Source organism: Bos indicus, chromosome 28, assembly GCF_029378745.1.
Source record: "Bos indicus isolate NIAB-ARS_2022 breed Sahiwal x Tharparkar chromosome 28, NIAB-ARS_B.indTharparkar_mat_pri_1.0, whole genome shotgun sequence".
Lineage (NCBI taxonomy): Eukaryota > Metazoa > Chordata > Mammalia > Artiodactyla > Bovidae > Bos > Bos indicus.
In genome coordinates, this window is record NC_091787.1 from 43,107,448 (window position 1) to 43,120,730 (window position 13,283).

Genomic DNA, 13,283 nt, shown 5'->3' on the forward strand with positions numbered 1-13,283 from the left:
CAGGTGATGAGTAGCTTTAAGGATCAGGCATTCATGCTAACCACTGCTTTTGCCCATGTGGCTCAGAGAGACATTGTGTTTGAACGGACGTACTGGCTGGTCCTACATGGATGATGCTATGGAGAGATGATATGGGATGATTCAACATAATAATCCAAAAGGGATAAGAGTCTTGATGCTGAATCCTAGAGAATGTTATTCTACTACTTAAGCTTTTCTTTCATCATCGCTTTAATGTTACTCACTGTAGGTCATCTGAGGACTCCCTTGATGCATGGTCCAAGTTAGTCCTGAGGATGGAGGAGGAGGGAATCCAAGTAAGAAGCTCCTTCTGGGCCTTAGGGAGGAAGATTATGAATTCATGCAATATCCACAGATGTATTCTAAACACACTTCTAATTAAATTCACCTAAACACTATTATTTGGAGAAAGAAATGGCAACCCACTCCAGTATTCTTGCCTGGAGAATCCTCCCAGGCTCCTCTGTCCAAGGGATCGCAAAGACTCAGGCATGGCTGAGCGACTAAGCACGAAATGCCACTATTATCTTTCATTTCCCAGAGGCTCAGAGAGGAGAAGTGGGGCCAAGCGAAGGAGGGGGTCCAGCCCCGCAGCGCAGGGCTGAATGAGCTCTGCGTCTGCTATTACTAGCTTTCTCTTTTCGCTCTTGGCCCCACCCAGCACTGCTCACCATACTGCCCCAAGTGGCCTTTCTGCAGGGCCCAAGTCACTAGTCAGAACTCAGGCAACTCTGCTGATGGCTGGGAAGTGGGCAGAGTCAGGCATCTGCCGACTCTCCACTTCTGCTTTCTCCAGGAAATGAGCAGAAACCCTGTGATTCATAGTGAAACACAGTTAAAGACTGAAGATTCTGAGCTGGATCCTCTTCCCCTAAGCCTGAGGGGGAGGTATGGGGGCGCCCATGCCATCTGACATCTGCAGGCCCTGACGGATACACTCCAGGTAGGTAATCCTGTCCTCGGCCGTGCCAGGCTGGCCTAGAAGTGGGCACGTGCGTCCTGTCTTCCAGGTCAAGCCGACGGGCTGCCTCCTGGAAAGCTGAGCCTGGGCGTGCGTGTGACCACACTGCCTGATTGGAGTTTGTGGATGTGGGAGAGGGGCTAAGCTGAGGAGCAGGAAGTGTGTGTAGGACAGGCGGCACATCTGCTTCGGGCTCCTCTGAGGTCTGAGTCCACTGGGGTGCCGCACTGTTGGGATGTCTTCCTGGTGGGGCGTCTGTCACTGTGGGCTTTGCTGAGCTGGGGTCTTCCTGGTGGGGCGTCTGTCACTGTTGGGCTTTGCTGAGCTGGGCCGGGCTCCAGCATTGTTCCTCACCCTCCCACCTCAGGTCAAGCCCTTTCTCAGGGTTCTGCTAAGGAACATGACCTGCCACACCTAGGAGAGGCTGGATATGGGCCTGTGTGGGCCAAATGTGGAGTGGGAGGGCTGGCCATGAGATTCCTCTGTCCACCTGCTGTGTGGGCCTCTGAAAGATGCTGAAGAGTGGGGGTCACTTCAGACTGGTCACCGAGAGAGATGGTTCCTACCTGGCCCTGTGGTTACTCCTAGGGGTAACCATGATAAGTAGGTGCCCCCTGGGGCTGTCCTTCCCTTACCTGATTTACCACATTAAAACCTTAGAAACATCAGTATTTTTGACTCATCAGGACCACGGGGGTTCAAGAATTAATTCTAATCTTCCCACCTAAAATTGCATCTTATAGAACACATAACCACTCCTTTGTCCCAACCTCTCTGAACCATGAGGATTTACCTTGGTAACTAAGAAGTTCACGTGTTACCTTTTCCATAAAGTTTCAACTTTAACATGATTTTCTGCATAGTCGTCCATTTAATTGGTCAACAAATATTTATGGAGAGCCACTTCCTGCCAGGCCGTGCTCAAGACGGCTAGGTCAGTGGTCAGGGGTGGGTGGTGTTGGTGCTGTGGGCTCCAGTGGGTTGGAGAGCAGAGGGTAGGGAGTCGGGGTCAGGAAGCCCAGGAAGGCACGTGTAAGTGGAGGCCTGAAGGCAGGGAAGGCCTGAGCCAAGTGTATTTCTGAGCTGTGTTCTTGGCAGGGGGACCCGAGAAGGTCAAGGTGCAGAGGAAGACTGGTCAAGGCCAGAGTGGCAGACGGGGGTAAGGAATACGCCACGTGACCTGGCCAGAGAGGGCTGGGGTGGGGTCAGGTCAAGGAGGGCCTTCCTGCCCAGTGTGAGGACGTGGGCGGTAGTCCCCCAGACTTGGAAAGTCATGAAATAGTGAGCAGATAGGAAAACTCAGAGGACATATACAGGCTATGAGGAATGAAGATGGCCCTGTGCGTCGTCACCTCGGTTTGTTTCAAAGAGCACCAGCGTCTGTGAAGCCCTCTGTGTGCCCAGCCTTCTCTGTCTCTTCAGAGAAAACTGTTGCTCTCAATTTTGAGCTTATAGTTCTTTTGCTTTTCCTTTCAATTCGACCTTGTATATTTAAAGTGCAAAATATGTTATTTGCTTTCTCATGGATTTGAACTTTATCAATAGTAATTAAATATCCTTTTAAGTTTGCTAATTTCATCAAAATTATGTGTCTGAGTAATATTTGAATAATGAAGAGTGATATTTCTTCATATCATTGAATGTGTCTCTAATGCATTCACGTTTGTTGCTGGGTGTGCTAAGTCGCTTCAGCTGTGTCTGACTCTTTGCGACCCCATGGACTGCATGCAGCCTGCCAGGCTCCTCTGTCCATGGGATTCTCCAGGCAAGGAGACTGGAGTGGTTTTCTACGTCCTCCTCCAGGGGATCTTCCCGACCCCCGGGGTCAAACCTGCGACTCAGGTCTCTTGCCCTGGCAGGTGGGTTCCTTTACCACTAGCACCACCTGGGAAGCTCCCTTATTGCTGGATAATATTCTGTTACTCACGAATATACCTCAGTATACTCTCCCAATATACTGCCAGTGGGCGCTTGGGGTGCTCCTAGGGTTTGTTTTTTCTTCCTGTTGTAAGTTGCTCAGTGCTGTCAGCGCAGTAAGTACTGCTGGGAGTCTCCTTTGTGCATATATCCTGCGGCACACGTGCAAGAATTCTCTAGGGCACGTAGCCTAGAAGTATCGTTGGTGGGTTGTAGGGTATAGAAATCTTCAGCCTTATTGGATAATAGTGAAACCTCTTTCAAGTCAATTGTTAACACTACCCACCCATCAGCAATATGTAAAAGTTTCTCTTGCTTTACATCTTCATCAACATTTGATCTTGTTGGAGTTTTATACCGATTCCGAGCAAATGAAAAGCCTTCTGTGTTTTAAATTTGCATTTTCTGAAATACTAAGTTTGGTCATCTGTTTATGTCCTCCTTGCCCATTCTAAATTCTTTTTCCTGTTCAAATCTTTTTCTCTATGGGGTCATCTGTCTTTTATCTTATTGGTCTTCCCTAATGCCATACATATTCTGATGTTAATTCTTTGTTATTCATGTATATTGTAAATACTTCTCTCTTGTTTGTGCCTTGTCTCCTTATGTTATTTGTGATTTCTATTAATGATTGAACTTCTTAGTTTCAAACAAGCTTAATTTACCCATAATGTTCTTTTATGAGATATACGTGTATATTATCTAAGAGATTCTCTCCACTGTAAAGTCATAAAATTACTCTCTTTTAAATTTAAAAAATATTTTTTCCATTCATATTTAGTCTTTAGTCCTACTTAGAAATGATCATTCTGTAGGGTGTGAGGTGGTGGGTAATGCTTTACTTTACACAGTGCTTTCCATACGGATAACCAAGAGTGTTAGCTCCAAAATCAGAAAGGCCATTCTTTAGTCACTGATCTATCACAACTCTGTTGTAAATCAAGTTGGCATGTGTAGTGGGTCTGATCTTGGGCTCTCTCTGTCTGTTTGTTTTTCTACACTTTGCCAACACTAAATAATATTATTAACTAGAAGCTTATAATAAGTTTCGTTATCTGGAAACTGTCTCCTCATTTTTTCTTATTCTTTCCTTCTGTCTTGACATATTGTTTCCTTCTTTATTAATATGAATTTTAGAAACAGCTTCTCAGTTTCAACAAAAAAGTTCTGTTCAGACTTATTAGAAATATAATTTAAAGAGAAGTTATGTCTTTATGAAAATGACTCTGCTAATTCATGAATATGGTTAGTCTCTTTTATAAAATTAGTGTATACTTTGCCTAGATTTATTCCTAATTGGTTTGATTTTTATATTATTGCCTTTGTCTTCAAAAATATGTTTTTTTGACTCTTGCTGATACATGCTGCCTTAAAGAAAAACCACCTTCTGTGAGTAACAAAGGAAGAAGAAATATTATCTGTTAAGAGGCTGTTGTTATAACCCAGGCTGGAGGTAACAATGGTTTGCCCCAAAGTGATAGTAACAGAGACAATGAGTAGCAGTGATGCTGAAGCTGAAACTCCAGTACTTTGGCCACCTCATGTGAAGAGTTGACTCATCGGAAAAGACTCTGATCCTGGGAGGGATTGGGGGCAGGAGGAGAAGGGGACGACAGAGGATGAGAGGCCTGGATGGCATCACTGACTCGATGGACATGAGTCTGCGTGAACTCTGGGAGTTGGTGATGGACAGGGAGGCCTGGCCTGCTGCGATTCATGGGGTCACAGACAGTCGGACACGACTGAGCGACTGAACTGAACTGAACTGAACTGAGAGTGGTGAGAGTCTGGATATTTTTTGAGAGAGATTTGACAATGTTGCTAGTGTTGGGTGTAGGAGAGAGAAATTAAAGATGAGTCTAGAGCAACAGAGAGAACTGAATTGTCAAGGAACATATTTGCGAGGTGGTGATTATTCCAGAATATCAATTTGAACATATAAAGATGGAGATGCCTATTAGACACCAAGTGGAGGAATGAACTCTTGGCACCCTCTCCCTCAAGCAGACTTTTGGCAGAAAAGCAAGGCCACGTGGCCACTTGGGAGAGGGGTTGTTGTTACATCAAACACACAGACATTGGAGTTTAGTGCAGAGAAAGATTTATTCATCAAGGAGGCGCTGACTCAGAAGATAGGAGTTCTAGACTTGTTTCAAATTCATCTTGCTAGCTGGCTGGGGCTGGAGAAGGCAATGGCACCCCACTCCAGTACTCTTGCCTGGAAAATCCCATGGACGGAGGAGCCTGGTAGGCTGCAGTCCGTGGGGTCGCTAGGAGTCAGACACGACTGAGCGACTTCTCTTTCACTTTTCACTTTCATGCATTGGAGAAGGAAATGGCAACCCACTCCAGTGTTCTTGCCTGGAGACTCCCAGGGACGGGGGACCCTGGGGGGCTGCCGTCTCTGGGGTCACACAGAGTCGGACACGACTGACGTGACTTAGCAGCAGCAGCAGCTGGCTGGGGCACAAGGTTTTAAAGGCAAAAAAAGGTCAAAGGGAGAGGGTAGTAGGCTATGTGTTCAGCTCATGAACCTTCTTCTGATTGGCTGGCAGTGAGGTAACGGGTGATGTTCTGAACATCTCAGTCATCAACTTTCTAGTTCCAGCCAGTCTGGGGTCTACATGCCCAGCATGTGGTTACCATCCTTCACCTGGGTGGGTGGGGGTTCCTTAGTTTCTACAGAGCAACTCAAAGAGATACATCAGACTGTTATCTATTTCTCTGCAGGGGAGCTTGGCATCCTGTGACTCTCTTTTCCTAATCATTAACTGCGTGAGTCTGCTTTTTGGAACACGCAGAAGCCTTAGGAGACTAAAGTCTTTTTTTCTTGCTATAAAGAAGAAATGAGGGACATGGCAGGTCTTCTTTACGCATGAGGGCCCTGTAGGGTCCTGCTTGGTTTCAATTCCCCTTTTCATTTGTTACTCTTCAGTCCTGAGGGGAACAGGTGCTGAACAAAATCTGTTTTGTTTTCTTTCAAATAAAGTTTTGGATAAAGGGGTTAATGGTAAATTCATCAGAGGAACTGGATTTTAAGGGGACTGAGCTTCAAGAGGGGAGATATTTTGTGCAGGAGAGGAAGGGGGAAGATGAGCACCTCGGGGGTTCTTGAGCCTCACTGTAGAGCTCACATCCATTTTATTTACAACTAAGGCCTTACTTTGGTTGTCTCCCTCCAAACTATCAAAATGCCCCTGCATTTTACGTGGGAAATGGTGTCTCTCGGTAACATTTCTAAGCCCTTCATACACCTGTTAAACACTTAAGTCTCAAAGTCCACACCTATGTTATCCAATATGATAGCCCGCAGTCATCGCTGAAAAGTGGCCAGTCTAAGCTGAGATGTGCTGTAAGTTATAAAATGCACCTTGGATTTCAAAGATATTTCAAAGATAAAAAGCACATCTAAGCTGAGATGTGCTGTAAGTTATAAAATGCACCTTGGATTTCAAAGATATTAAACAACAAAAGAAATATAGACTATCTTTACTTGAAAATATTGATAACATTGAAATGATAATACTTTGGATATATTGCCTTAAATAAAATATATTTTAAAATATATTTAAATAAAGACAGTTAATGAATTTAACCTATTTATTTTTACTTTCTAAATGTGGTTGCCCCCTAATTTAAAATTACACATGTGGCTTGAATTCGTGGTTGGTTTTATATTTCTGCTGGGAAGCACCCTTCAGAGAAATGATACTTCTTGTTTCATGGCTAAGACTTTCATGAGGAAAATGGTTCAAGAAGGATGGGAAATTAGAAAAGTGAAAAGTTCCTCATCTAGATAATTCCAAGGAGAAAGTATGGAGGATAAGAAGAATGAATTTCGTACTTACAATAAGCCAGACGTTGGGTAGGACACTGGTATTTGCAGTCTCATTTGATCCCCACAGTGAGATCAGTTTCATCACCCCCATTTTACAGATGAGAAAATGGAGGCTCAGAGAGGTAAAGTCCTTTACCCTCAGGCATTAAATCCCTTGATTGGAATTTGAACCTAGTTCCACCAGATGTTAAAGTCTGTGTGCTTTGCATTCAGTTCAGTTCAGTTCAGTCGCTCAGTCGTGTCTGACTCTTTGCCACCCCATGAATCGCAGCACGCCAGGCCTCCCTATCCATCACAAACTCCCGGAGTTCACTCAGACTCACGTCCATCGAGTCAGTGATGCCATCCAGCCATCTCATCCTCTGTCGTCCCCTTCTCCTCCTGCCCCCAATCCCTCCCAGCATCAGAGTCTTTTCCAATGAGTCAACTCTTCGCATGAGGTGGCCAAAGTATTGGAGTTTCAGCTTGAGTATCATTCCTTCCAAAGAAATCCCAGGGCTGATCTCCTTTAGAATGGACTGGTTGGATCTCCTTGCAGTCCAAGGGACTCTCAAGAGTCTTCTCCAACACCACAGTTCAAAAGCATCAATTATTCGGCACTCAGCTTTCTTCACAGTCCAACTCTCACATCATACATGTGGAAAAACCATAGCCTTGACTAGACGGACCTTTGTTGGCAAAGTAATGTCTCTGCTTTTGAATATGCTATCTAGGTTGGTCATAACTTTCCTTCCAAGGAGTAAGCGTCTTTTAATTTCATGGCTGCAGTCACCATATGCAGTGATTTTGAAGCCCCCCAAAATAAAGTCTGACACTGTTTCCACTGTTTCCCCATCTCTTTGCCATGAAGTGAGGGGCCGGATGCCATGATCTTCATTTTCTGAATGTTGAGCTTTAAGCCAACTTTTTCACTCTCCACTTTCACTTTCATCAAGAGGCTTATTTATTAACTACCACTAAAAAGCTGATGGAACACTTCTAGAAAGATGTAGTCAGTGTGTGGCAGAAGTGTGGAAGAATCGACCAAGAATCCTTCTCCATTATTAAATCTCATAATTTAAGGAGAAGGGCAACATAGAATATATTTATGGTATGATGACAGGCACTTACTGCATTAAGACTTTGTACATCAATTACAAGTAACATATGCTTGGATGTGAAAAGTAGTATACAAAAAAAGGGCAGGAAACATTTGTTGATTTTTGTATTTTCAATAATAAGAATATAGCCCAAGTAGCACCCCAAGGCACCCCAGTCCAGTACTCTTGCCTGGAAAATCCCTTGGATAGAGGAGCCTGGTGGGCTGCAGTCCATGGGGTCTCGAAGAGTCGGACACGACTGAGCGACTTCACTTTCACTTTTCACTGTCATGCATTGGAGAAGGAAATGGCAACCCACTCCAGTGTTCTTGCCTGAAGAATCCCAGGGACGGGGGATCCTGGTGGGCTGCCGTCTATGGGGTCGCACAGAGTCGGACCCAACTGAAGCGACTTAGCAGTAGCAGCAGCACGTCAATGTCAGTTTTTTAAAGGATATGCACAAAATACAATAAAAAGCGATGTACTGTCAAAGACGAAAAACAGAAACACACACATTTAGAAACTGTTATAGGATGGTCAGAGTATGTCAGAAGTTAATAATGTTGAAACGCTACAGTGAGCGCACAGGGTTTTCCCCGGATCTCTGAGCGTGGACCAGATGAAGCTGAGAGTGGCCCAGGGGCAGAAACCAGGTGGTCCCGGGGGCGGGAGTAGTAGGGATGGGGCAGCTGGGAGACAAGGCAGGGCCTTGTCTTGTGTATTAAAGGCAGGGCCTAATAACATGCTGCGTCCTTTAGAAGCTGGTGGAAGGCAGTGATGGGAGAGGGCGCAGCAGCCCATGTTGGGGAGGATGGAGCCACGCAGCTCCTCCGCAGGTGCCGGAGCGCGGGGCGTCCTGCGCGTACGCAGCAGCTGTGCACGCTGCTGCCACTGCCTTTGGGTAGAGCGAAGGGGGAGAAAAGAACCAGGACAGTGAAGGTGGGCCAATATCCAGACGTTCAGAAGAAACTTAAAAAATCGGAACACACAGTCTGTTATTTTACTTCAGTTTTTCCTTGCATGCACCTGTCTCCCGGAAGCATTCCATTATATAAGTGACGTATTTACCACATCACGGGACCTGAAATGGGTCCAAGGTTCCGTCTTGCGCCTGGGGCGAGAGTGGTAGGGCAGTTACTCTGAGTGATTCTACTGCGTCCCCTTGTGGGAAGGGACCCCTCTCCCAAAGCCTGGCTACAATACCATCTCCATCCCCAGAAAAATGTCTTTCCTCACACGATTTAAAATGTCTGAATAGTATCATTTTTGATGTGTGTATTTAATACCACCCCAACATGAACTAAATAATTGTGGCATTTTATATGGATAAAAATTTAAAATTGAGGAAATGCATGAATGAGTAGGAGAAAGCGTGTTCATGAATAAGGTCAACACAAGGGGAAAAGTGCAGCAGTTCTAGGCGAAAGGTCCTGAGTGAGAATGATGGGTCTGGGAATTACAAAACGTGGACTTTTACGCTGTCTGACTCCACAGGGCATGCCTGCTCACAGTGACTTTCCCTCTCAGGCGCCCCTTCATCTGTGGGTTCTCTTTTCTGCACTGGGGAGCCTTGCTTCCTTTGTCACAGATGCATTGGCCAAAGGTGCACGAGTGTGTTTCTGGGCTCTCTAGCGTGTCCCATTTATCTGTATTTCTGTTCCTGTGCCAGCACCTTCCTGTTTGCTTCCCAGGCGGCACGGTGGTAAAGAATTCACCTGCCAATGCAGGAGACGCAAGACATGTGGGTTCGGTCCAGAGTTGGGAAGGTCCTCTGAAGTAGGAAATGGCAACCCACTCCAGTATTCTTGTCTGGAAAATGCCATGGACAGAGGAGCCTGACGGGCTACGGTCCATGGGGCTGCGAAGAGTTGGACGTGACTCAGCCCTGGGATTTCTTTGGAGGGACTGATGCTGAAGCCGAAACTCCAGTACTGTGGCCACCTCATGTGAAGAGCTGACTCATTGGAAAAGACTGTGATGCTAGGAGGGATTGGGGGCAGGAGGAGAAGGGGACGACAGAGGATGAGATGGCTGGATGGCATCACTGACTCGATGGACGTGAGTCTGAGTGAACTCCGGGAGTTTGTGATGGACAGGGAGGCCTGGCGTGCTGCGATTCATGGGGTCGCAAAGAGTCGGACACGACTGAGCGACTGAACCGAACTGAAAGTGAGTTAGCGCACACACACGCATTGAGTCTGTAGATTGCCTTGGGTACTATAGTCATTTTTACAATATTGATACTTCCAATCCAAGAACATGGTATATATCTTTCCATCTGTTTGTGTAATCCTTGGAAGAATTTCTTTATTAAATTAATTCCATGAGAATTAAGAGATGCTTAATTTCTTACAAGTCAGGAATGCATACCTCCAGGTATGTTTGAAAGTTTAATGAGCTATTTTTGTATTTATTTTCTGACCAAATAATACTTGACATTTAATAAGCTAAACTGGCCGATTGTATGAGCTAACCAATCCTGAAAATCTCATCTCTTTCACCTGAACAAGTGGCCTGAGAAGAATAAGGATGCCACAAAGTCCCCAGAGATGTCACTCCCCCAGGGAGTCCAGAGGGTGAGGAATGGGATGGGGGCAGCTCAGGATCGGGAGGCCTTTGTGCCCCAGCCTCTGCCCACAGTCTCCACCCTACTCCTACCCTGCATCTCCCACAGTGGCACAAACCACCACGTTTCAGCCTCACGTCTCTCGTCTCTCGTCCCTTTGTGTGTCCTTCCCAGGAACAATTCTCTCCAGCCTGTGGCAGTCTTGCTCCTCCTTCCCTTATGCTCCCTCTCCCAAGACTGTTTCTGTGAGCGCTCTCTTCTCCCACCTTCACCAATACCAGCTCCTTCCCTCTGCGCCTTAGTGCTGATTCCTGCTCCAAAGGTGCATTTCAGACACTGTATTGTAGCCTCCTTCTCCCACCTCCCATTCCCCACAGGCTCTGAGCGTGTGGGGAGCTCGTCTTCCCCACCGGCTTGGGGGAGGGGCATCCAGAAGCTGGTCTCTGTGCCGTCTGTGATGCTCCCTGCTGAGAGCCCCACAGGCCCCACGACACCGCGTGGGTGAGGCAGGTCCATGTCCCCCTTACCCCATCCCTGCCCCTGTGACCCGGCCTTGAAGCCTACACATCCCTGACACACGGGCTGCCTGGAGTGTCCACCTGCTTTGCCTCAGATCCACCTCCTCCTTACCCCCCAGTGCCCATCCCGGGTATAGTCCATCCCGAGATACCCTTCCAGACCACCACAGCCCTCTCTGGGCTGGGCCATGAGCCTCTTCTGTGCCCCAGAGCCAGGCAGCTCCCTGCCCAGCACCTACCCTGCTGTGTCTGCTTCCCCAGTGCGTCCTGGATTGGGAGGTGGACCAGGGTGTGGGCCAGGGGTGATTCTGCTTCTTGTACGTTTAACAGTCAAACAACCCGCCATGCAGAGAAAGCTGAGTAGAGCCGCAGCTCTGGTGGCTAGCCTGGGGGTGTGGCTAGCCGGGGGGTGAGTATTAGCACCGGGTGTGCTGCTGGTGTCAGTCCAGGAGTGACTGGTCAGCTGGTGCCCACCTTGTGCCAGGGCTAATGAACCCTGGAAACTGTGGCTCCCAGACAGCAGCTCTACCCTGGGGAGATGGCAAAACCAGAGGGTCCTCTTCTGGGCCTGCTCACCTGCAATGTGAGGGGGCCAGATGGCAGTGTGGTGCTAAACTTTCTGTGCCCAAGGGTCAGTGGCAACTTTGCAAGACCAGCCAGAGCACCCCTGCAGTGTTGGCAGTAAGAGTGTCCAGCTAGTACCTGAGGTGCCCCTGAGGTCTGCTTTTAACACTCTTAGCTACTGTATCAAGCCAAGCTAGAGTAATGAAAGGAGGTGAGGACTTGGGAGTAAGAAGAGTCTGCATTTGACTTTGATTCTAACACTTATTGGCAGTTTGATTTCAGATAAGTTACCTGTTTTTCTCAGAGTCTTGCCCTCCCTACCTGTATAATGGACATAATAATAATTCCTTTACAAATTTTCTAAAATTAGGGAACTCTGATGGCCTGTTAGATGCTCATTCAGTTATGGCCATTCTTACTTAGGCAGCATCTCCTTACGTTCCAATGGAGGTCAAGCCGCAGATAAACTCCCTCACTAAAGAGGCTCCAGTTACAGGAACTGGGCTGCTTGTTCACCAGCCCACATCTTTGTGTTGACCATGATTACTCAGTCTCAGCTAAGCATTGATGGTATGGCCAGGGGAACTGCTCCCTGGCCATTTTTGGCGATGTGGAAGTCAGTACACATACTGAGATACAAAACTGGGTCCCTTCCCCAGGAAACTGTGAGTTCCTATATTTTATTGCTGTTGCAAAAACCACAGAGGTGTGCGCTGGCCAGGAGTGCACAGAGTGGAATCAAAAAAAGGAAGTGTTGAGAGCCATGGGAGGTGTCGCCCCACTTGCCTGATTCCTGCCAATCAAGTCCCCATCTTAGTCTTCAGGGGAATTCTTGAACTTCTGGAAATAACCTGAGTGGCCTCCTTCTCTTCTTGAGTCATATGACGCAGGAGATAGGGTCCATGGCTCTGCTGTTTCCCACCTGCTGGTACTCTTCACCCTTGGCTGATGTAGGAGGTGGGGACTCTTGCTAACTGGACAGGGTGGGGGCCACACCAAGGTGATCGCTAGTCCTTGCTGTGAGATCATCTTTTCTCTTGTCTTTCCCTGTTCCAAGCCTGGCTTATGCCAGCTAGGAATAACCATTCTAGATTCACCTTACTGTGTTCTCCCTTTCTAGACATTTAAGATCTATTATTTGGAACTCCATATCTGTGTCAGCCACTAGAACTCGGCTGAAGCATGATTTTCCCATCATGCCTGATTCAGCCCTCTTCTGTCTGGAGACTCGTCTGTTGCTCTCACGGAGCTTGGGGAGCCCAGGGTCCTGGTCAGGCTCTTTAGTCTGGTTTGTGCACATCAGATTGGGATGCTGGTGAAACCCTCTTTGAGTAGCAGCCTCAGTAGGAGGAGCAGGTGAGGGGTCTAAACCCTTAGCCTCTAGCTTCTCTATTGGTGCTCCTTCTACCTCCATATTTATTATTTTGGGCTCTAAAATCACTGCAGATGGTGAGTGCAGTCATGAAATTAAAAGATGCTTGCTTCTTGGAAGAAAAGTTATGACTAATCTAGATAGCATATTAAAAAGTAGAGGCATTACTTTGCCAACAAAGGTCCCTCTCAGTTCAGTTCAGTTCAGTCGCTCAGTCATGTCCGACTCTTTGCGACCCCATGGACCGCAGCATGCCAGGGCTCCCTGTCTGTCACCAACTCGCAGAGTTTACCCAAACTCATGTACATTGAGTTGGTGATGCCATTCAACCATCTCATCCTCTGTCATCCCCTTCTCCTGTCTTCAGTCTTTCCCAGCATCAGGGTCTTTTCAAATGAATCAGCTCTCCACATCAGGTGGCCAAAATATTGGAGTTTCAGCTTCAAC

General features: G+C 47.0%; 1 protein-coding gene across 3 annotated transcripts in view; it reads left to right on the top strand.

Moving 5' to 3' along the window:
• Window positions 1-745: 745 nt before the first annotated feature.
• The window catches only part of WDFY4 (WDFY family member 4), a 248,632-nt gene continuing 236,094 nt past the window's right edge, over window positions 746-13,283 (top strand). For all 3 annotated transcript variants that reach the window (XM_070782345.1, XM_070782347.1, XM_070782348.1), the window contains exon 1: window positions 746-964. The gene's annotated coding sequence lies outside the window, so the exon portion shown is untranslated. The remainder of the gene's footprint in view (window positions 965-13,283) is intronic.